The sequence below is a fragment of the Passer domesticus genome, chromosome 6 (genome assembly GCF_036417665.1).
Source record: "Passer domesticus isolate bPasDom1 chromosome 6, bPasDom1.hap1, whole genome shotgun sequence".
In the NCBI taxonomy this organism is placed as follows: domain Eukaryota; kingdom Metazoa; phylum Chordata; class Aves; order Passeriformes; family Passeridae; genus Passer; species Passer domesticus.
Window position 1 is genome coordinate 13,794,341 of NC_087479.1, and position 22,632 is coordinate 13,816,972.

At 36.5% G+C, this 22,632-nt stretch overlaps 2 long non-coding RNA genes across 5 annotated transcripts in view; one reads left to right on the top strand and one right to left on the bottom strand.

Annotated features, from left to right (window-relative positions):
- Positions 1-216: 216 nt before the first annotated feature.
- On the top strand, positions 217-5,953 carry LOC135302066 (uncharacterized). 4 transcript variants are annotated; one of them, XR_010363758.1, is made up of 6 exons: positions 217-411; positions 1,170-1,314; positions 3,334-3,416; positions 4,627-4,714; positions 4,810-4,866; positions 5,502-5,953. It is a non-coding gene; the product is annotated as an uncharacterized LOC135302066 (long non-coding RNA). The 4 variants fall into 4 exon arrangements; XR_010363756.1 differs by lacking the exon at positions 3,334-3,416 and having other exon boundaries at positions 4,630-4,714; XR_010363757.1 differs by lacking the exons at positions 3,334-3,416; positions 4,810-4,866 and having other exon boundaries at positions 4,630-4,714.
- A 6,504-nt stretch (positions 5,954-12,457) lies between these two features.
- Positions 12,458-22,632, bottom strand: part of LOC135302068 (uncharacterized) — an 89,641-nt gene continuing 79,466 nt past the window's right edge. The window contains exons 3-4 of the long non-coding RNA XR_010363760.1: positions 18,492-18,550; positions 12,458-13,854 (exon numbers count right to left, since the gene is read on the bottom strand). This is a non-coding gene — a long non-coding RNA (uncharacterized LOC135302068). The remainder of the gene's footprint in view (positions 13,855-18,491; positions 18,551-22,632) is intronic.

Sequence of the window (22,632 nt, forward strand, 5' to 3'; positions counted from 1 at the left end):
TTCTATTTAAGAGGGGAGGGAAACTACTTTGATTGCTTTCAGGCTTCTCTGGTGTGAGTAAGAAGCAGGCCTTGACAATATGTTCTTTTCTTTGGCAGCAGACATGGATTAAAGACAGGCTGTGCCAAAGAGTCACTTCGCAGGACAGCATCACAATTGGTCTTGTTCAATATAAAATGTAACAGACTACTGAGCAGGGATGGGGGATGTCATAAATGGATTTTGCCATCAAAACAATGTTCAAGTTGCTGCACCATGAGCTAAACTTCAGAGACAGATCCACTGTAAGTGTTGAAGAAAAGGATCTGCCCTCAGGATTTCAGTTGCACCCTGCCCTTTAAAAGAAGTGAGGCTCTTTATATACCTGGTGCACACAAGCAGAAGATAACCACAACTAACAGACTCACACAAGTAAAGAAAACAGTGTTTAGTTAATTTTCAGACCTCTTTAGAGATCTTCCTTGTTGATAGCATGTTCATATAAATTTTGCAGACTCCACTTGCCCTTTTAGCTGGAGATTCATTCATCTCCTAAAAATAAATCCTTGCTAAGTTAAGGTTTTAAAACACTCTTGTAGTACTCTGGATGAAAAAACACCTGCATTACAGAGGAAATACTTGATAAGACCCGCAAATGAAAGCAACCAGGAAACAGCGGCTCCCACCTCCTAAATGCTACCTGCCTTCAGCAATGGGTTCTTCAAACCCATGCATAAAAAGCCAGCTATTCAATTTTCTTTCTTAAGCCACAAAGAAAAAAGTTTTGAAGAAATATCTACAAAGCCAGCTAAAAAGGATGAAGGGTCAAGGCCATTCTGCCCTGAGTTTTCTCACTTTTTGCACTTTCATCCTTCAGTCCTGACTGAGTTCTGGAGAGTTATTTACATCCTAGGGCCACTAAGACAAAATTCACATTCTGTATGATTTAAAGTCAAAATGCAAGGAATTACAGTAAAATATAGATTTTTAAATAGATTAAGTGGGGGTTTTTGTATTTTGTATTTGAACTATTCTTCACATCCTTGTTCCTCATACAAAATCAGAAAATTTGGGGTTTTTTTTAAAGTTTTATTTCATAACTCAGTCCTCCTTGCTATCTTTTGTAATCTGAGAGGAGAGCGACTTGAGCAATGTGTAAGTGGCCGATAAATTTCTCTCCTTCTACACAGGCCAAAGGCAGTCTCAGCAGCATCTACTCTCCTGTGCCAAAGCCACTCCTTGATGCAACAACACCGTCTGTCCTTGAAGCGGGACTTGAGCAGTTTCACCTCCAAAGTCCCAGAAAGTTTGGATTTTCCCACATACTTCCCGCAGGTTTAAATGCTTATTTTATTCTTATTATATTCTTAACCTAAAGCTACTTGGGCCTGATTCTCAGGTATACCCAGGCATGCACAGAGGTGCAACAGCACAGCTTTCAGTGGGATCACTTCTGCTGCACATCTGCACGAGCAGCAGCCCAAACAGGATCACTGTTGGGTTTGAGTTTACCTGGCTTTCCTTCATACTGATGAGTCAGTACAGAGTCACAGCTATCTCTTATCCTCCCAGAGTATGGCTCTGTTTCAAAAACCCAAAATAGCAAAGTCTGCTGCACTGCCAAACAGGAGACCCAGATTAAAGAATTTCAGACAGCAGTCTATCACAAGCCCGTCAAAACCATGTATATCGTGCAAAATAGTGATCGGAGAGACAGATCAGGTGACTGAACCAATATAGCAGCGCAATATGTTCGCTACCTTAATTATCTCAACTTTTTTTTTTTTTTTTTTGGTAGGAAACCAAAACTATTTGCTTCTTCCCTCCTTATAAAGATATTTAGTGTTACTATGCCTATGGTTATGGAAATATTTTTAACATAGGCTTAGAAAAGGGGAATGGTTTTTGAAATAGGTCTTTTGTTTAAAAATGTGTGGTGTCATTGAGTTGGTATTCCAAAGTAGACTTTTATGCAAAAATAGCCTCTCTCCACTGTTTCTTCTGCTTTGCCATTTCCTCCCTGTCCTTGGATGCTCATGAGGCTGTCTCCTACCTTTTATTGAGGAATCAGCAACCAAGACAAACTAGTACACACAAGGAGAAAAACAGCAGAAAGGAAAAAATCTATTCTTCTTTGAAAAATTGTCCCAGTACTATTTTTAATCTGGACACAAACAGAAATCTGTAGGGGAATACTGCTTCAGTTTGCTTCAGTTTATAACATGGTCATTAAATCCATATTAAACATGTGTGTTTTAGAGTAAAATCCTCTAAGACAAAGAGATGAAATATGTAATCATTTGATAGAAGTACTTATAATAAATTAGATTTGAAAATGTTGGAAAGTCATTCAAGGAAAATCCTTCTTTTACCTTACACTGAAAACATATCATTAGCTTTAATTTAAGTCAAGGTGAGGAGGGGAAGGGGAGTGAGAGGAGGGGAATAGGCATCACAGGAAACTCTTGAGTGAGTATTGTTTAATCCCATTTAGGGACACTTTGAACAATGACATATATATAATGAGATATTTAAAATTCTTTGGTCAATCTCTAGCTAAAGGCTTTTACTGTGGAAAAAATGAGTAATTCAATACAGACGACACAGTCTTTCACATGCTTTTATTCTTGATTTGTTGGACATGTATAACATAAATTTCAAAACCAATCTATTAATGACTTAAATTGGAAACTGGTTTCCTTTGCTTTACATACAGCATTTCAGTAACAAGCATAATAACAGGTGGATCAATAGATGCTATTTGGTGCAGTATTTGAAGCATGTTAGCATTAGTCCTGTATCTCTATTATTGAACATTGTGTCAACAAATTCCTGTTTCAAGGAGGATGGCAAAAATATTTTCCAGTGTCAAGGTTATTTAACCACATGAAATGGTAAGAGTTTTTTGTTTCCTCCTATCCTTGCCTCTTCCTACTTCTTCTTTTAAATAATCCATGTTTTGATCAAATCAGTGGATTAAAAAAAATATTTTTGCATCAAATCTGTGTGCTGTCAACTAAGATTATGTTCTTTAGAATGGATAGTGGTTCTGGGAAGAAAATCAATTTTTTTTCTCTTAGAGAAACACAAGAAAAGAGAAAGTCACTAATGTAAACATAAGAAAAGAGAAAGTAACAGAGACAAAGTGAGAGAGAACAAAAACAGTTGAGTTTACCATTTGAAGAATTTAGCTAGGGAATTATTTCCGACCTATAGTTCTCAAACACAGCATGAAAAGGCAGAAAAATGAAATTTTAGTCATTAGAATTTGACAGCTCACAGTCATAATATGCTGACATGTGTAACAGGAATTAAGGGCTTCTGCAGGCAGAATCAGCACTAATATTTTTTTAGGCAAATAATTTCTTTCAGCTCCATGAATCGCATAGCATTGGAGAATCACTGGACACTGGATAATCACTGACACAAAGTGACAGGTATAATATAACTGTACTCTTCTTTGTATCTTTTATTACTCAGCTTTAATCCAGAGGTATTTATTACCACCTAACTGGAACAAATTTTGTATGCCACAAATAAAGAGAGGCTCTATGTGATCACCACAGCCACAGCAGGGGAACAGCTTATGGCTACAGCCAAGACAAAGTCTGCAACTTCTTGACACTCACCTGTAAACTGAAGGTCTATTTTTTCATCTGTGAAAAAAAAACCCCAAACCACTTCAGTAGTCCACAATGGATGTGCCATGTTTGACTAATGCTTGACCTCCAGGGTGTGACTGCACCAGAATTTCTCAGACTTTGAAGGTGTGAAGCATTCTTGGTTCACCTGATCTTTAAGAAATCCATCAAACATACAGGAGGTTTGCAGTCTTAAAATGTCAGGTTTGTGAGGAAAACAAACACATTTTATCTACTTAGTACTACAGACACTTCAAAAGACTACATAAATTATTTCCCTTTTTAAAATACATTTCATAGGTGCCAACAGTATTTCTGGACCCTTTACAATCCTTTCAGAAGAACTCCTGGTGGTTTAACCCACAGACTCGTAACTCAAATACCAATCCCAAACATATATGGCATTTGCGTTAGTTGTATGTTGGACAACTCTATGGATCACATTGAAAGGGCTCAGGCAGCTGATGGGAGCTGGCTCAAACTGGGAAGGTGAGCTCAATTGGCTTGAGCTGTGTGGTATGGCAGCAGCTGAGCAGCGGGTAACAACGGCAGAGACACAGCATTGCTTTCACACTTCAGCATATGACTCATGCAGAATATGAGTGACTCACATGCAGTATGTCATACCCCACAAAACTGAGCATACTCAGGGAAAACCTGAATGTAATATAAGTGTCATGCTCATGCCCTAATCACCTTGTAGAATTAGCTGGGATAAATCCCTACTGCCCCCTGCTTTATCACTATTAGCTACAAAGAATCAAGAAAGAACTCAACATGCTGATTTCAGAACATTTCTCTAGTAGAATCACTGGCATTTTATGAGCACTACATCATAAGGCTTGTTTCCAGCAGGTGTAACTTTATAACATCCAGGTCAGGTGTATTAAACAACAGGGGATGCATTTCTTTGGCAGTAATCTGCCACTGTGGCACAAACAATCAGGGATGAGTATCTGACTCAACAAACAGCTGTTGAAATTCTCCCTTGCTTTTTGTTTCTAAGCAGATGGCACAACCCACCCAGCCTGTACCCTATGCATTGTGCAAGTTCAACAAGCTCTTCAGCCGGTGCAGAACCGGTTCCTAACTCGGTAACATAAATCTGCCAACTTCTCTTTGCATATCCTTGAATCCTGCAGAGAGGATAAAAATATCTTTGGAGCTGACAGTCTTTATGTTTTTACAGTTCTTTGTTGCATAAACCCTGTGAAGGCAAAAAACCTTGGTAGCCAAACGTTTCCAGGTAGTAAGGGATGGGCCAAGGGCAAGCAGTACTACTGGAAATCTTTTTGACAGAGTGTCATTTGCTGTTGGGGGCTTAAGGACTGTCTTTTAGGGCAACAAGGAGGGTTAGTCACACTCTTCCATCATTTTGCTTCTCTCTATATATTCATCTCTGTTGACCATAAATAAAATCCTTTGTCAAATCCATGAAAATTTCAGAAGGTGAAAGAAGAAGTAGTTCAGAAAAATTAAATAGCATACAACTTGGATCTTGAATCAGTTACTCCTGCTTCAACCCTCTTAACTCCCTATGCTTTTCTGAAGCTTATCATATGTATCAAAATTTTTTTCCTTCTGTCTTTCCTCTTCATTTGTATGCCAGCTTTTTTTTTTTTCCAATTTGATTTTTTTCTTCTAAAAACCCATCCCTTTTGTCAGAGGAGCATTTGATTTCTGTGCCAAGACCTGAGGAATTGCTATGCTGCCTTCTAAAACTTTTGTTTCTATTTCCATGAATTCAGTACTAACTCTAGATATGTGAACTTTTGATGTGTTAAATTATCATCTAATGTGTTAAATTATCTGATGTGTTAAATTATCATCTTCTGTCTTTTGCCATGCCCTGTATGCCTTCCTTTGGATTTGCACTTGAAGATGCACTCACCTGAAAACATACTCCAGACTCTGCAGTGAAAGAATGAAAAGGATGAATAAATGAATTCTGCTTGAAGTGACAGTATGTATTATGAAAGAAGTTTTAATTTCAGATAATAAAGACTGAACCCTACTCTCCAGAGGCCTGTGATAATGAGCAGACTAATGGTGGCAAACCCCACCTCTCAAAGATACTGCACTGTGTTCATGGGCTCAGCACTGAACCAGCAGTGCCCTTTATTTCTTCCTCTTTGGATCTGGCATGTGTCAGTTGAGGTATCCAGAGACAGCACAGATGCCCAAACGTGGGCAGGAAGCCAGGTTGCAGGGCTTACAGTATAAATATATATTTTTTTAACTTCATGCATACCCTTTTTCCCAGTAAGTGTGTTTTTCGGGCTTAGAAACTCTGTGTTCTTAGCTATTTTAAGAAACCTGAAGGGTGAGAGATGGAGAAGCAGCAGACATGTTGGCAACAAAGATCGCTCCATGAACAGAATGCCAAGATTAAAAACAACCAAGGGGAAAAAAGAAAAAAAAAAGAAAGAAACTAAAAAGGAGGGATACCTTTGACTTCTTCTTGCTCTTTCATCTCAAAAAATTGGCTCATCTGAAACTGTTGGTTTCTGGCAAAGATTTGATATCAAATGAGAGAAATAGCATGTTCCTGAAGCAAGGTGATTTCCAAAGTGAGGCTAGATGTGCATTCAGCTTCTTCTACTTGGCAGCTATCATGAAGGGCAAAAAGATTTACCATTTCTTCAGAGGGTATATAACAGGGTTGCCCCAATCTGTCAGGAAGTGTTAGAACTCAGTAAGACATGAAGCAGGATTTAAAAGTTACTGAAGCTCATTTGTTCACAATGTCAGGTGTGGATCCACCCCAATCAAAATAAAAGATAGGAAGAAGGAAATATTGCAGAGTCCTAAAGGGAAGTTCTTCACAGAACCCAGCTTAGTGAGAACACTAAATAAAGAGAGAAAATGCAGAAGTCCTTGCAGTTACTATGTACCAGCTGATCTGTTGGAGCCTAGGCACATGAATTCTGTTTGTCTATACTAAACACAAAAGCATTTTATATATACAGTGTATGTGTGTGAGAGAGAAGAAAGAGAGAGAAAGAGAGAGAGAGAGAGAGAGAGAGAAAGGAAGAAAGGAAGAAAGGAAGGAAAAAAGAAAGGAAGAAAGAAAGGAAAGAGGAAATGAGAATGTTATTTATAATGTCAAACTGATTATTTTTGGACACTGCCTTACAGTTTTTATAAGGACATAAGGATGGGATATTAACTAAAGCTCTACATAGTGGTTTTGCATTTGTAAGAAAAAGAAAGCTAAAAAATCACACAACATAACCTCTACAAAATGGGTCACAACTGGACTAGAAGTAATTGCAGAAGTCCCATTTTGTCTAACAACATTTCTCCAATGGTCTGTCCAGATTTCTGTCTAATCTAATCTATCCATACGCCTATCACTTTGAAAATGACTTGCCATTTTTCACATTTTATTAATCCACCTTTGAAAATTCAAAATATTATTCAGAAGCAGGAAATAGCCTTGTGAAACAAAAATAATAAGTAAAAGCACATGCTTAAATCTGCACACTGTCTTACTATATGAGAATTAAAATGCATACTGCATCTCAAAGATCTTTTTTATTCTTTCAAAGCAAGAACTAATGGAATAAGGGAAAGAAAAGTTTCCACGGCCCAGATATGTCTTTGCTGAATCACTTTGTAAGGTGTGGACAATTGAGTCATAAACTTTCACACTACAGATGGCTGTGTTTCTTTCATAGTGAATCAAGCTCTAAAAGATCTGTGACACTTTATGTTATATGTTAACTAGAGAGGCATATTATGTAAAAAGCACATAGGGTTTCACATGCACTAGTGCTCTCTGCACAAGAGAGCATCATTTTCAATATTCACTCATAAACCAGCTTCCATTTTTATTTATTAAATTTCTTGTGCAATTGTCTAAAATACATTCATACTGCTATCAGATTTGTTGGAGATCCTGCTTTGTAGAGCTTCACAAATTCATTAAATGCATCGTTTTATATCCCATAATTTCATTTTGTTTTACTTTGAAATAAAAAAAAATCAACATATAATATCTTTCTAGATTGACACCCCAACTAATGCTACTTTAAGAAATGAAAGACAAGCAACTTGATATATATATATATATATATGTTTTCCCACATGGTAAAAGTGTCCAAATATTTTAGGCAGATTTTAGAGTTAATATGACAATGCAAAAATACTTACTGTCTATCTTAAACCAAATCTCTCTTCAGTACAAGGCCTTAAAACAGAAATGCTGATACCTGTAACTACAGGTGCACAGTGCACAGTTACAGTGACACTGTTAGGGTTTAAGAGCTTCGGTAAAAATTTCCATTCACATTTTGATTGCAAGTACGCTCCTTATAAACATTAATTTTAAAACCAGTAAAACAAAAAAAATTAAAATAATGCTTCCCCAGCTGACAGGTGGTTCTGTGGCCATGAACCAAAGGGCAGTCGCTGAAGAGGATCAATAGAGCAAAGATTAACACTTTGTTTGAGCAGAGAACATTTTGTTCTCATTTTTCTGAACCAGTGAAAGATTGTTACACGCTGTACAAATTGTTTCTAAGGCAATTATGAATAACTCTGTATTTAAAACAAAGAAAAATGATAGGCCAAAAAAAAGATTGAACAGTCCACCTCTCAAGAGATATACTCTTCTTTGGACACTACTGCTTCACACAAACCTATAATTTTTTATTGAAGAGGATATTTTCTTCATTAGAAAAAGGACTGTATTCATTACTGTGCTACCAGTCAGAAAGGGGCTGATCCTGAGGATTAATCCCTGTATTTTTTTAAACTATTTCTTCAAAAACTGTGTCATCTGAGCTTTTCTGGAGATGTAAAAATGTGTCAGGCTGAATTAAAAACTATGCCTTAGATCAAGCTGGCTAAACATCTTGACCCAACAGATAAAAAATTCTTGGACTTACTGAACAATCACATTTCTGTCACATCTCTATATGCACAAACTAAAGGAAACACTAAAAATAGGTAGTGGATAAAAATACAGACACAATGAGAACAGAAGTTTTCAACTCTTTTTCACTATCTTTTGAGAAAAAGGTTACTTCAAACACACTAAATATTCTGCCAGATGATCGGCTTGATCACTAATCTAAGGTCTCATGATTCAAAGTTTGTTATTAACATTTTTTAGCTTGAGGTAAAGATCATGTTTCCTAATATATAACCTATATAAGCACTAATATATTTAATCATATGCCCTCCCCAACTTCTATCATATCCCCTCAGCCATGTTGTCTGTGCTGCAAGGGTCCCTGATAAGTCTGTTTCACAAACACCATTATTCATCTGAAATTTCTGACAAAAGACAAACTTTTGCTGCCACTTGGTTCCCAACTGAAGGCTAAATTTTCAGGTATGGTGTCTGTTTTAGCATCTCTCAGATCTTAATTCTGTTGTGATCTTTAAATATCTTGAGGTATTTAGACGTAGTAGATGAGTCATCTAAGCCATGGAAAATGTGTTTCATTATGACGATACAGAATCTGCCAATTGTTCTCACTTAAACTGTGCCTCTGTAGTGTTTGCTACCAGTCTTCAAAGACATTTGAGCCCATTTTGCCCAAACGAGCCACTGTGATCTCTTTCCTTTTGTCTTATCTCCCTTACGTCACTCTGCTGTTTCAGGTGTGCATTAAAACCTCCTGCAGTTTTCTGTTTATTGCACATAAGCTCTTTTACATGTGGCACCACTGGAGCTTCAGACACTGACTCAAAATAACCTGTTCGTTAACTTAATTCTACACCCACTCTTTAGACAGATTATGAAGGTCTTGCAGACTAATTTGTCCCACATAATTAGGTCCTGAGAGCTTTGCAATATACTTTCTTACTATGCTTTAAATTCCAAAAAAAACCTCTTTGGAGGTAATTTGACACATAAAATGCATGCAGTCCTCAGTGTGTTTGCCACATGTTCTGCTGTTTCCTGCTATGTTAATATGCCCTTTCATCATTTCCTCTCACCACATCCTCTTGACTGTGCTTCTTTCACCCCCTCCTCCATACACTTTCACTGACTTATCACTACTCCTTGGAGAGTTTCACTTACACTCGAAAGTAGCATCTGTAATAGAACCAGTTGGTTATCATTTAAAGAAATAATCAACATTTTGAGTTTTAGATCAGAATATTTTTCAGGACAACTTTCAACTTCTGTTTCTACTCTTTTTGTTCCAGGCACAGCTAATTATCTTCTTGTCTGTGTTCATACCACATTGAACAAGCCCATTGAAATAGATTTTACTGGCAAGTTCAGAAAGATTGAAAATGAGTGCTAACAAAATGATGCTTTCCTGAGAAAGGGCAGGTTTTGATAGACTTACTCAAGTAGGAAACAATATGATCTCCCAAGAAATAGAGTACCAAAAAGTGGATGTTAAAAGTGCTCCCAATAGAATCCTTAACTCCCTTGCCAAAAGACATTTAATGTGCAACCATCTCTACTGTAAAACAAATGCTGAAGAGGTGCAGTCAGTGATATTTGCTCAGGTTCATTCTCATTAAAGGCTTTTATAATAGCATTCACTCTGGTGTAAACTTTTAAAAATTGACTTCTAGATCTATTAATCCCCTTCATCTCCTTCTCAGGAGCTTAATGTGTGACATTGTAGCTGAAAGGACTAGCTTGGTCTTTAGATGAATAAATGGGAATACAGAGCAGAAGCAGAAAAGTTACATGTGTTTTTAATAGCAGTGGGACCAGTTCTAGAAGGGCTGGAAAGACTTTGGAGCAGGAAAGATTTCAGAGATGGAGGTGGAGGAGTACTTAGAGTGAAGATGTAAATAACTATTTATTTAGAGTAATGCATAGAATAACTTGATTACGGTTTAAGCACATCTCTAGAGATATATAAGGATTTAATACTAGGGAAATCTTCATCCAGAAGGAAAAAAAAATTAAATTTTTTACAAAATTGCAAATATCAACAGATAAATACTAAAGTTGTATTCCAGATGCTCAATGTTAACAGCATTGAAACCTCCAAATGAAACTTCTAAGTGAAGTTTAGGTGGATTATCCCCCACTGCAACTATCAAATATGTTACTGGATAGTTGAAAAAGGTATTATTTATCTAATGACAGGTGTTAGATTTGAAGCAAGAGTTAATCCAGAGAAGGTCTATAGCCTGAGATATGCAGATAACACTTTAAACTTGGTCTACCTTATTTCTAAAAAGAATTGTTGCAGTTCTTTGCACATTTGTTGGAGAGCACACTTGTGACACTCCTTTGGCTGTGACACTCCCAGCCTGGTCACTGCACAGCCAACATCCCCAGCAACAGCTTTCTACCTCCCATTCAGTGGAAGAAAGGGAGGAACTCTCAGGAGAATGTAATTGTTGAATGCCTACGCAGTAAGACCCAGCGTTGTCTCTCTTCTGGCAGTGTCAAGGATTCCTCTGGAGTCAGAAGATTCAAAACAGCAGCATTAAAAACTCGCGTCTTTTTTTTGACTGTACATGAAGTCTGGGATCCTGATGATACATAGCGAGATGGCAGAACAGCCATCCAGAAGCATGCTGTCTTTGCAGCCCCTACTCCTTTCCTATAACCAGAATAGAGGCTGTATGTGCAAGAATAGAGGAATGCTGTTTCTCTGTTTTCTCCTCAAAATCACACATTCTGCTGTGACCTTCCTTTTATGTGTTGTTTCAGTTCCCTTGTTTATTTCTATCTCTTCACCTTGTTTGCAGAGTAGAAAGCCAGGCTGCGAGAGGAATTGCTGGGATCCCTGCCTAGTGCAGAGAATTCTGCTCCTGGGGCTATTTTCTACCCTGATGGATCTGCCCACAGCTCTGCCTCTGCAGTGAATGTTTCCCAGGGTCTGCATTGGTTCAGTTTGTTCAGGCTTCATCACTAAACATCATGTTATACATTGGGATAATGCTTCTGTGCTGAGTGTATGCATTTGCCTAGCTGTGTGGGCACAACAGGCAGGATTAAAAGTGTTTTCCAAGGTTCAGCACTGAGCATATAATGACTGTCACAGGGGAGAGCCACTTCCCTAAATGATGAAAGAGCAACACGCCATTACACATTATTTAAACACTCTCTGACATCTCCTGCAAATGCATAGCCACAGTGGAGTGGCAAACTGTGTCTTGCCAGACAGCTACAAAAAATCCAATGTTTACTGCACTGAGGACAAGCATCCTGAAACCATGTCAGGCAGAGCATTATTACAGAGATTATGGGCTACCTCCTCATTTGCCATGAAACTTGCCTTCCTCAATTCACTGTTAGAGGCCAGAGCAAAAACTGTACTCCAGTACTGAAGAGTTGAAAAGACCACCCTTTTCCTCTTTACTTATCCCTCATCCATGGTTAGCACAGGAGACAGCATGAGCTCAGCACTAAAACGGGTATTTTCACCAAGAGTAGATTAACTTCTGTTTGCCAAAAGCAGAAGACCTGTTGGTGAGTGCTGCAAGAGTCTGATGAAGTGGGATGCACCCTGGCACTGTGACTTAGCACTGAGATAGAATTTCAGGACGTTCCTGACCTGGCTGTCACAAAATTATCCTAAGTGAAGATGGAAAAGATGAATGAAAATGTATTGAGGCTGAAGATACATTTTTGAATGGACTTTTTTTCCATTATATTATGGAAGCAGGATTTAAGTATGTGCCTCTGATCTTTATGATGTACATAAAGAACCACTATGCAAATCCTAGTTTAGGAGAAAAGTGTATCTTGACTTGTGCATCTAAACATCCCTGAAATCAGCAGGTACCACAAACAATACCTATTTAACAATAGATATTTCACTTCGCAGTTACCTCTGAAAATAACTGGGATTTCAGACTGAACAGGAAGGTTACACCAGCCACATATGAATTGATGTTTATTCTTAAAAATAATAATTAATCTTTCTAAATGTCAATCTATTTATATACAACAGAAATGAGTCACTCTTATTTCACATTAATGAGGAACCATCTTCTTAATGGCTTATGCAGACACAAATATGCAGCTTTCTTGAAGAACACAGCAATATAGAAAGAAACACTTCTGTTAAAATTCATGCATAATCAAAACAAATTGAATATCCACTTTTATTTCCATAGGGAACAGAGCTATAAAGATTAATGCTAGACAATGATATTTAATTAAAGGTTATTTACTTTATAAGTACTTCCATGTTTTCAAGAGTGGTCTCCTCATTTGAGACAGGAAGGTGTAATGCATTTCTGAGCCATCTAACAGTTGTAGGTGGGGGAGACCAGTTCTGATCACAGCACTGTGCTTACAGTGATACTGACAAACTGTCTAGAAAAAATTTTCACATTAAAGAATTCTGATGTTAAAGAATTTAAATGCATTTTAATTGACTTTTCAAAATTCCATTTTTTATTCACAAACACACCTGAACACAATAACAGGAATTCATTTTTATATGCATTATTCTCTCTGATGGCATGTTGTTGTACTGTACATATACTCCTCTCTTCATTTTTGAGAAACAAAATAAAAGGTTATGCTCTTCCAAGTAATAACCAAATAAGTTTCCTTTCCTTGGGCTGTTGCTGTTTTCCAGAGTATCTCTTTTTTTAATAAATTGTTAACTACTTCAGTGAAATTAGGGGAACTACTTTGTGTATGAATGCAGATACTGACATGAGGAATTAAAGGGATTATAGAAAAAAAATTGCACAGCATGGCACTTTCTGTTCTTTTTGAGGCTAAAATTTACAATTAGACTTTGGAACACCAATTTCTAAGAGAAGACATTTTTAGAATGCAAGAATTGTTGGGATATATGTAGCTGCTGATTGTTTCTCATCAGTATGAACACACAACCCCCAAACACAACACTTTCAATAACAGTTGTATTAGCCATCTACAGCTACAAGACTGTTTAAAATACACAAATAAAATGGCTTTATTTGGATTGTAATTAACATGGCAAATATCGCAATATTCTACAGGAAGCAAACATTCTCAATCTATGTATTTTATTTCTTCTGACAACTGGCAAAGTATATTTTACTGCAGAATGCTTTATTGCTTCTTAACTATTCACCCTACACAGTATACATAAAAGCTTAATGAGTATAGCTGCATAAAAACTAATTTTAATGCTTTTAAAATCAATGGTGAACAAAATGTTGTTTAGATTGTTTTTCAAACAACTATACCACATCTGATCCTTTGAGGAAAAGCAATTACTTCTTCTTGTCATAGCCAATACATTTCTTCATTCTCCCATTTCAGTTGTACCATTCTTAGGGACCTATACACCAGCTACAATGCAAACAGTTAAACATTTGAGCAAATATAAAAGAATATTGTTATTAAATGTCTAATCAATAAAATGCCAGTTCCATTAATAGGCTAGCAGTGAGGAGGGCAAGAGGAGAAAAAATAAAGAGGTTTTTTTCCAAACTAACAAATACTATATGCAAGTTTGACTAATGAAATATATCTTTAAGGAAAATTGACAGAAAAAAAAATACAAAAAAGTATATTATGAAAATGTCAATGAAACAGATTCTATAATCTAGATTTAGCCTAGATTAAAAGAATCTAGATTCTTTTAACCACTCTGCGAGTAAACATCAGCTTTTTGTATTTTATAAAGAAATATCAAATGTAATCATTTTTGTAAGTTTCAACTGCTATAAATCATTGGGAACTTAATGCACACCTAATTTATGCAATTGCTGTGGTAGCAAGGAAATCATCATTGTTTAGTGTTTTGTATCTCTGTCATTCTCTCACAGAGAATTTTATTATAGTAGGCACCACAATTGCTGAGAGTTTCCTAGCATTTATGTTAACGAGACCAATTTTTTAAGGTATGTAATTCAGTCATAAAAAATGAGATCATAACCTGAAAGAGTTAGTTTGTGAATTTCCAAACATGCTCACACAAACACACACACACACACACACACACACACACACACACACACATTCACAAAGACACACACACGCATTTTCTGATTAAAATACTTTTTTTTTTCTTTCCCTTAACCTGCATTCCTGAAGTCTAAAAAATATATTACTCCTTTTTTAGCAATTTTTGCAGCCCATCAGGCCAGAATACTGACTATTTCTGTGATAGAAATAAATAACAAATAACAATAACATCCAACCAAATGGCTGAGGTATTGAGGTTTCTAGAGCATCCTTAAGGAATGCATGAAAGTCACTTTCCATATGCAGTTGCAATGCATTCAGTACTATGTTTCAGAAATAGAAAAACATACATGTTACTAAATGTGCACTATTGTTCATAGGTTTTTTTCTGGACACATACATGAAGTGTGGATTAAATCCATATTAAGAGTTGTGCAGAAACATTGTTAAACATGCTTGTGTATAGCCCACATTCTCCTGTCATTGCAGCACAGCCCCTGCTGGCAATGTTACCAGTAGGTGTTTCTTTAAAAAGTCATGTTTCAGAAGTTTTTTGTGTCCAAGGGCTGCAGTTTCAAGCTCTGTCTTTACCACAGTACTATAGCTGGGTTTGGGGCAACTTGTTCTTACCACTGTAATTAATTCAGCCATTTGGAAAGAGGGTTTTGTGGAACATTTGCTTAACCTCCTTTTATAGCTGCCTGTCCCAGTAAAAATCTTTTACATCACAGGTCTTGTAATTTCTAAGCAGAGTTATGCAAGTGCTTCTTTTGTAATTATTTTGTTTCTTCCTTCAGAATGTATATAGGTAGACAGCAATAGACACAACAGAACCTGAGAACAAAAATACAGGCCCAGCCATTTCAGAAAGGACTTAAGTAAAAATCAGGGGGATAAAAAATTAAAAAAAAAAAAAAAAGGAGGGAGATTAAATTTCAACTTTAAGGTAATAAAAGATGGAGATGGAAGTGCCAATGAAATCTACTGAAACTAAATTTCAGAAGCACGGCTTTCTCATCTTGAAATGTTACACCCATAAAAGCAGCCTATAAAATTAATCTACCTGGAGATTTTCCATGTTAAATCAGCTCAGAAATAACTTTTGAGCACTTATGGCATTATATCTAAAATACATATTCTCCTGTTGTCCATATATCAAAATCCTGTATATTTTGAAAAATAAGCTCCGAGCTGCACTGAAATGTTTGTATTATAAGAAAGAACAGTAATAAAGTATATCACTTTCAGGGGGATTTGACATTTGTAAGCGTTCTCTAAAAATTTGCATCGGGTTGCAGTATTGGGTGAGTATGCTGCTTAAAGCTTCCTAAATTCACTTTTTTTGAAGATAAGTATATGGGACAGTGAAAAGCAACAAAAAAAACCCAAAAAAACAAAACAAAAAAGAAAAAAGGCAAAAAGCATATATTTTCAACCTGCATCTGAAAATGAAATTCCTAAAATACTATTGTTACCCATTAACCAGAGTGAAGTATGGTCCATTCATATAAACTCTTTCATTCTGTTTGCTCAAGGGAAAGGGACATTCAGTATGAGAAAGAGAATATGAGTGGAGTAATTTCCAAAGAAACAAACATTTACTTCTCACAGGATAATAATGTGAGTTTTCAGTTTGTCAGAACTGAAAGTAAAGAGTGTTTAGATAACAATGTTCATATTCTAATCAATTTGCCCAAATTAAGTTCTTGTAAAAATTAACATGAGGTATGTAATAATTTGTGCAAATTCAAAGGTAGCATTTTTCTCCTGCCTAGAAAGCTGTAATAGGCAAAGTGGCTGATGCAAGTAGAGAGAATGAAAAAAAAAAAAAAAAAAAAGATGAGAAAAAGATTCCATACATTTGGGTCCTTTCCAAGAACTTTACCACATTTTGCAGATTCTCAGTTTTCAAATAAAGGTGTCTTCGCCCTTTGAATTGTGGAGATATTCCTGCCTCTGTAAATCAGTGTGTTGTTTCTAGCCAGCCTTGCAGAAATCTGTCTACAGGCAGTCAGACAGAAACAATAGGAGTGACAATTATATGTACTCTTTTCCCTCCCTCCAAAATTATTGTAGTTTTGCCTTAAAATTGAAAGGCAATTTTATTAAAGGATGTGTTAGTGTTCAAAACACTAAGAATTGAACAGGGGTTGCACTGTAAAAGCACATATAGCTAAAGTTTACAGCCTCCTTTTTTTTGCTATACAATGTCAGTTTGTGTTACTTTTATCAACTGAGCATTGCAGATTAGGCAGGGAGACAAACTCTGTAAGGAAATAAATTTGGGATGAGCATTTGGATTTTATGAGGTCTGGATTTTTGGTCAAATATGGTGTTTCAGGCAAAGCTATTGAAAAAAGGGAGAAAAAAAGCCAGTTGCAGACTGAATTGTACCAAGTCGAACCACTGTTAAAGCACTGCATTCCATGCAGGAAGCAGCTTCAGAAAATCTTGATTAATGTGATAAAAAACTGTATTGGTGAATTATCTCAGCATTTCAGCTGACATAGCTGAGTTCAGGACATGGTCCAATCCTTTTTTTTTTAATTTCCTTACCTGAAACTCCCATTAAAATCTATTCTGCCTTTCTGTTCCAGCTGTTTATAAATTACCTTAATTTACTTCTCCAAAAATCCACCTGAACTTCAGTGAAACATTTGGTTTCACAATTTATCAAGTGTACAAAGGTGGTGTGGTACAGCATGTTGTTAATGTGCTTTATATTTCTGGATCTGGAAGCTCGCAGCGAGTTAAACATGTTCACTCACGTTTCTGACACATTTATCCGCAGAACGGGTTCAGAGGTGGACATTCTTTGATGTGAAATCAAGGTGCTACAGAATTCTGCAGAATCTATAGAAATACCTCCACAGATTTTGCCAAAAAACCTCAGCAGATTTATATTGGCCCTGCCAATGACTTTCTGTTTAACTTGTAATCAAAACAACTCAAACCCAGTTACTGTTTGCATATCTGCCAAGCCTCTCAATTTCAGCAGTAGGCAGCAGACTCTCAGTATGACAGCCTGTCTTTCAGATTCAAGCTGAATCTGCCAAGGCTCCACTACAGAGGCAACTGGTAAATTAAATGCCAACAAGCAAGGACATTCATGTACCTTTACACTCTGCACATGAAGAGACATCACAGGCCTCTTCATTCTAATGGGTGCTTTGTGTGTTTTGGGCTGAAAAGTAAAGAGTGCCTGCTCTTATGCATAATGAAACCATTGCATATATATTAGTTTAGCTGTATTGCTCTAATTCTACAGTCACAAATTACCTAAGAGGTTTTCTTGTTACAGAAAACTAGAAAATCCTTTTGTTAGTGAAATTAACCCACTGAAATCGAGCAGAGGAAGAAAAAAATCAACTTTTAAGCCCTCTTCCACCTAAAGACAGCAGATAACATTATGTAGCCAGGTTACAGCAGAGTCATTGTCAAGGGTAACCGAAAAAAAGAAACAGTCAAAATCATACTGTCAAATCTTTAATTCTCTTGTTCATAATATGGGCACGCTCTCTGATTCTGAAGAGGAGGATCTTTTTAAAACCATCAGTACTACTGATTATTCCTTATAGCAAGCAGAAGATGTTAATTACATTTATGTAATATTGACTCTTATTAATACCTACAACTTGCATGAGATTTTTTGATTATTGATAGCTGATGCAGTCTCTATTGCCAAGCTCAGTTCGTATTAGAGATTTTGAGTGCACAACCATAATACAACCAGAGATATTAATACCACTGAGCATAAATAACAGCACTTGACAGACTCAAGTAGGGGGAAAAGCACTAACACTGGTTACTCTAATGGATAGAATAAATGATAGAATCATATAATGAGTTTACAGCAGCCAGGTTTAGTGAAATCTATTTCTGAAGAAGGCAGGGAGGGGGGGAAAGGTAGCAGTTTTGGTAACAGAATGAGGGTATGAACACATTAAAAATTAACAGAGTGTTTTCAGATAATTGAAAGAAAAAGCACCGGCATGGGAAATTTAGTTGTTGAAACTCACATGGCTCTACAGTGGGCATTATCACTGTTTCCTGTTATGGATTTAATCTGCCATCACACCTGTAAATGAAAGAAAGAAGTATGAGCTTCCCAAGAGTTCCTACAAAAACATGAGAGGGTTTTCTTTTTCTTTTTTTCTTTTTTTTCTTTTTTTCTTTTTTTTTTAATAGAGTGAGGGAGAGAAACCTTCAGTTACTGTTGTGCAAGTGTCTTTTTTATTTACCGTAATTTGGCAGACACATCTCTGCAAGACTTCAGAGCTAAGAAAGTGGAAAACTTTGACGTTCCTTTGACTTGAGCTGGTTTAGATGCATCTTCTTAGTAATTGTAGAGAAATATAATATAGTTGCTGCTGCCTGGTGATAGCAGTGAACTATGCTTCATTTTACAGTGCCAGTTCTTCCTTTCTCCACTTCCATCCAGCATCTGCAGTACTTACCCACCTTTGTCAAGATTTACTTTAACTGGAACTTTGTCAGGTAGCCCAGAAAAATGACAAACCAAAATGAATCTAAGATTGTAATATGAGCCTGAAGGCATGTACTTGGTGGGAAAGAATTCACCTTCTATGGACACACACACATGGGGAAATATTACAGGGATATTTGCAATTCCAGACCTCACAATTTCATTAATCAATGAGTAACTCTGTTAGCAACCCGTCATGCTCTTTTGCTGTGTGACATAATCTTTAGCTTGAACTCATCATTTCCTGATTTTATGTCATTTCTAGGGCCTGATGCAGTGGTCACTGAAGCTACAAGCAAAACTCTTGTGAATCATAGGGGCTGCAGCATCAGGTCCCTGAATCAGTCCTTCTCTTTCCATTTATTAACAGTATTTTGTGATTATGTAAGTTAAATATGTCAATAATAATATGTGCTTAACAGTGGAAGTTATAGACATGTGTCCTTCAAAATTTAAAAAAAAAAAAAAACACAGCTCCAGAAATCCTTGTGGTTCTCAAGTTCCCTTTTTCTCTACTCCTTTATTTCAGCCACCTGTGTGTAGGCTGGAAGTTAGTTGCTGGCGAGCCTGAGATGGGGATGGTGCAGCCTGTAGGACCGGCAGCTAAAAATCTCGTGTATCTCTGGTATATAAAGACACGCTATCCCCTCCCTGAGGCCTACCTAAGTTAGAACATAAAGTGCAAGTACATACAAGTTAAAAATAATGAAACTTCTCCAGTCTCCAGGAGCTACTGAATCTGACTTCTGTGAACAGATATTTCGATGTAAATATTCTCCCAAACCTAACTTTAAATAATCCAGTTCTGTCTGTCTCTGCTAGATGTGTTTTGTTAAAGCCTTTTTTTCCTGTTACAGTAAAAAATTCTCATTGAAGAAATTATTAATAGATGCAGTTTAGGGAACAAAAAAACCCCAAAATCTAAAAACAAAACAAAAAAAAACCCCACAAAACCAACAAAAAACCAAAACAGAATAAAACGCACACATACATAGTTTTCACTAATAATAGGGTAATAATTTCCTGGTTTGCATTCTGACCCACCCGAGGGCAACTGGCTTGGGGCTGGGGGAGGGGAGCAGAGCTGGGCGATTAAAGGGTTAATATTCAAATGAGAAATTTGCAAGGCCTGCATAATGGAACTGCCACCCTGATAACAATAGGAATTTTTAACAATATCGAGCCTTGTTAGCAAGAGAGTTACAAGCATTGAGGGCAATCAGTGTGTCTTGTCAGTTTCTTTTTATCTACCATCTCCAACCGCCAAGGAACCGAAATGAAGCACTTTGGAATTATCAATTTCAGCCACATTTGCATAACAAAGCCCCCGAGGAAGAGGCATGATAAATGTGAAGGACCCCTCTTGGAAAAGGAACTGTCAACCGCGCCCCGAAAGATTCTCCGACCGAGCGCATTCTCGGGGATTGTAGTCAGCGAAAATAAAATGAAAGCATTAAAGAAAGTCATTCTCTCAGAGAGAAAAATCTCCCCCTCTGCACAGAGAGAACTGGATGAAATGACATTATGCATATGAAAATGTCCAGAAAGATGTTTGATTTATGTATGCATTAGATGCAAATTCCATTACCGCACGCGCGCTGTTGTGTGATTTGGCTCTGAACACATCACTGCCCTGATCAAATCTGATCTCATTAATTCCGACAAGGAGAGAGAGAGGGAATTGAGAAGAATTTATGGCCTGGACACTTGAAAGAAGTAAATTGTAATTCTGTTTAAAGCTGTAGCGAACCTTTTAAACACCTTTTATTATAGAAAAAAGCACTTACTTTTATAACACTGTTAGAACTTACTTAATCTTGTACTTGGAACTTCTAGTCCTCATTTAAAAAAATCTATGACCTTGTTTGGTAGGGGGGTGGGAGGGGAGAGAGAAACAGAGACAGAGACAGGGACAGAGAGAGAGCAAAAAATGCGCCTGTCTTAGACTGAAATCCAGCAGAAGCATCATAATAATATGATCAAAGAGGACCTATTGACTATCTGAATAATCGTGTGAAAATTCTGCTCTGCTGGTGATGTTTATTTTTAAACAATCTTTTAATATCCTCAAATCAAATGTCAAATACTTTACAAGTGTTTTTATGAGAGATAGACATTGCATGCTTAAAAATGTTATTAATTGTGATCTAGATAAAAAAAATGAGCACATGTTTTATAACAATATTCTCAAGCACTGCAGTGGTGTCAGCTAAAACTGATATGTGTTCCATTCTGAGATATAGACAATTTAAAGACAAAAAAAATCCATATCTTTGCTAAAAAGGAAGTATATTACTGTAGGGGGAAAAAAATGTTTCTTACATTAATAAAGATTCTTATCCTTGTTTTGCTCCTGAGAAAGACCTTAATAACTCATTTCCTCCCTTCATGAAAGATAATCACCCTTCATGGGTGAGATATCCTGTATTTACTTGATACCAAGTGTAAAACTGAAATAGTGTCTCAATATGTTATTGCATTGTATAATCAGTGTTCCTCCCCCAACATTCATGAACCCCTAGGGTGCTTCATAGCCTAGAATAGTTTCATTTCTGTTATGCATCTTCCGTTTTAGTGAGATATGATGAAGTACCTCCCCAGCAAAGAAGACAGAGGAAGAGAGTGAAAGAAAAAAAAAAAAAGAAATGCCCCATGATTCCTAAAATCTTAGTTGCCTATTACGATTCATTTACAGAGAAATGAATGATTTCTGCATGCTCCCCAATGAAGCCTGCAGCTTTCTTTGATAATCTGATCCAATTGAAGTAACTGTTGAGCAAATGTTACCCAGAGAGATACAGAAAACTTATAATTTATTGTATATATAAACACAAAACAATGCCTTGTAAATAAACCACGTGAACACAAAACTTGCAGGTAAACCGTGAGAATGTATTTTAAGCATCCTTCACATTTTCAATGGTTAATATTGATTTCTTGCAGAGGTTTTTTTTTTTCGATCTTTCCACATGCAGAAACTATGTGTTTACATATCCAAACGCAGAAAAATGTTACCCTTGAAATGTTATTTTAGTATTTTTGGCTACCAAATTCAATCATTAGCTTATAAAAAACGGAACACAGACCTGATTTATGTAGAAATTTCAATGGAATCCTAAGTATGCATTCAAAAACCACTTTGCAGAAACATGCAGACATTATAATATATAAATGAGTACAGATATATCCTGTCATTTTATTATTGTGTCCTCACTATGTAGACATTTGTGTAGAAGTACTTGAAAGTGCTTATGTATACATGAAAAATAGCAGAGAAATATATTTTGTAAGCTTATAATAAAGTGGGCATTTGTTAAGGTGAATATGAATGCTGGTTTTGACTGTACTAAATTGAGTACACCGAAACATGCAGTGTGCATTGTGCTAGGAGCATGAAACAACTTAGCAATTTGTATATCTAAAATATAATTATGTGTGATGCAATATTTATCTGACCGAGAAATCCAAAGAATTATTTCTTCTAAATAAGCACTCTTTCCATTATTAACTAGAGTGTGGATTACTTTATGTTATGTTTAAGGGGGAAAAAAATCACTCAGAATATTCCTTGCGTGTTGACTTTCAGAAAATTACAACAGTGTGAGAGAAACTGTAATTGCAAAATTTGGTTTGGTGTTTTACATAAGGTTATCTCCCTCCTCCTGCATACCCTT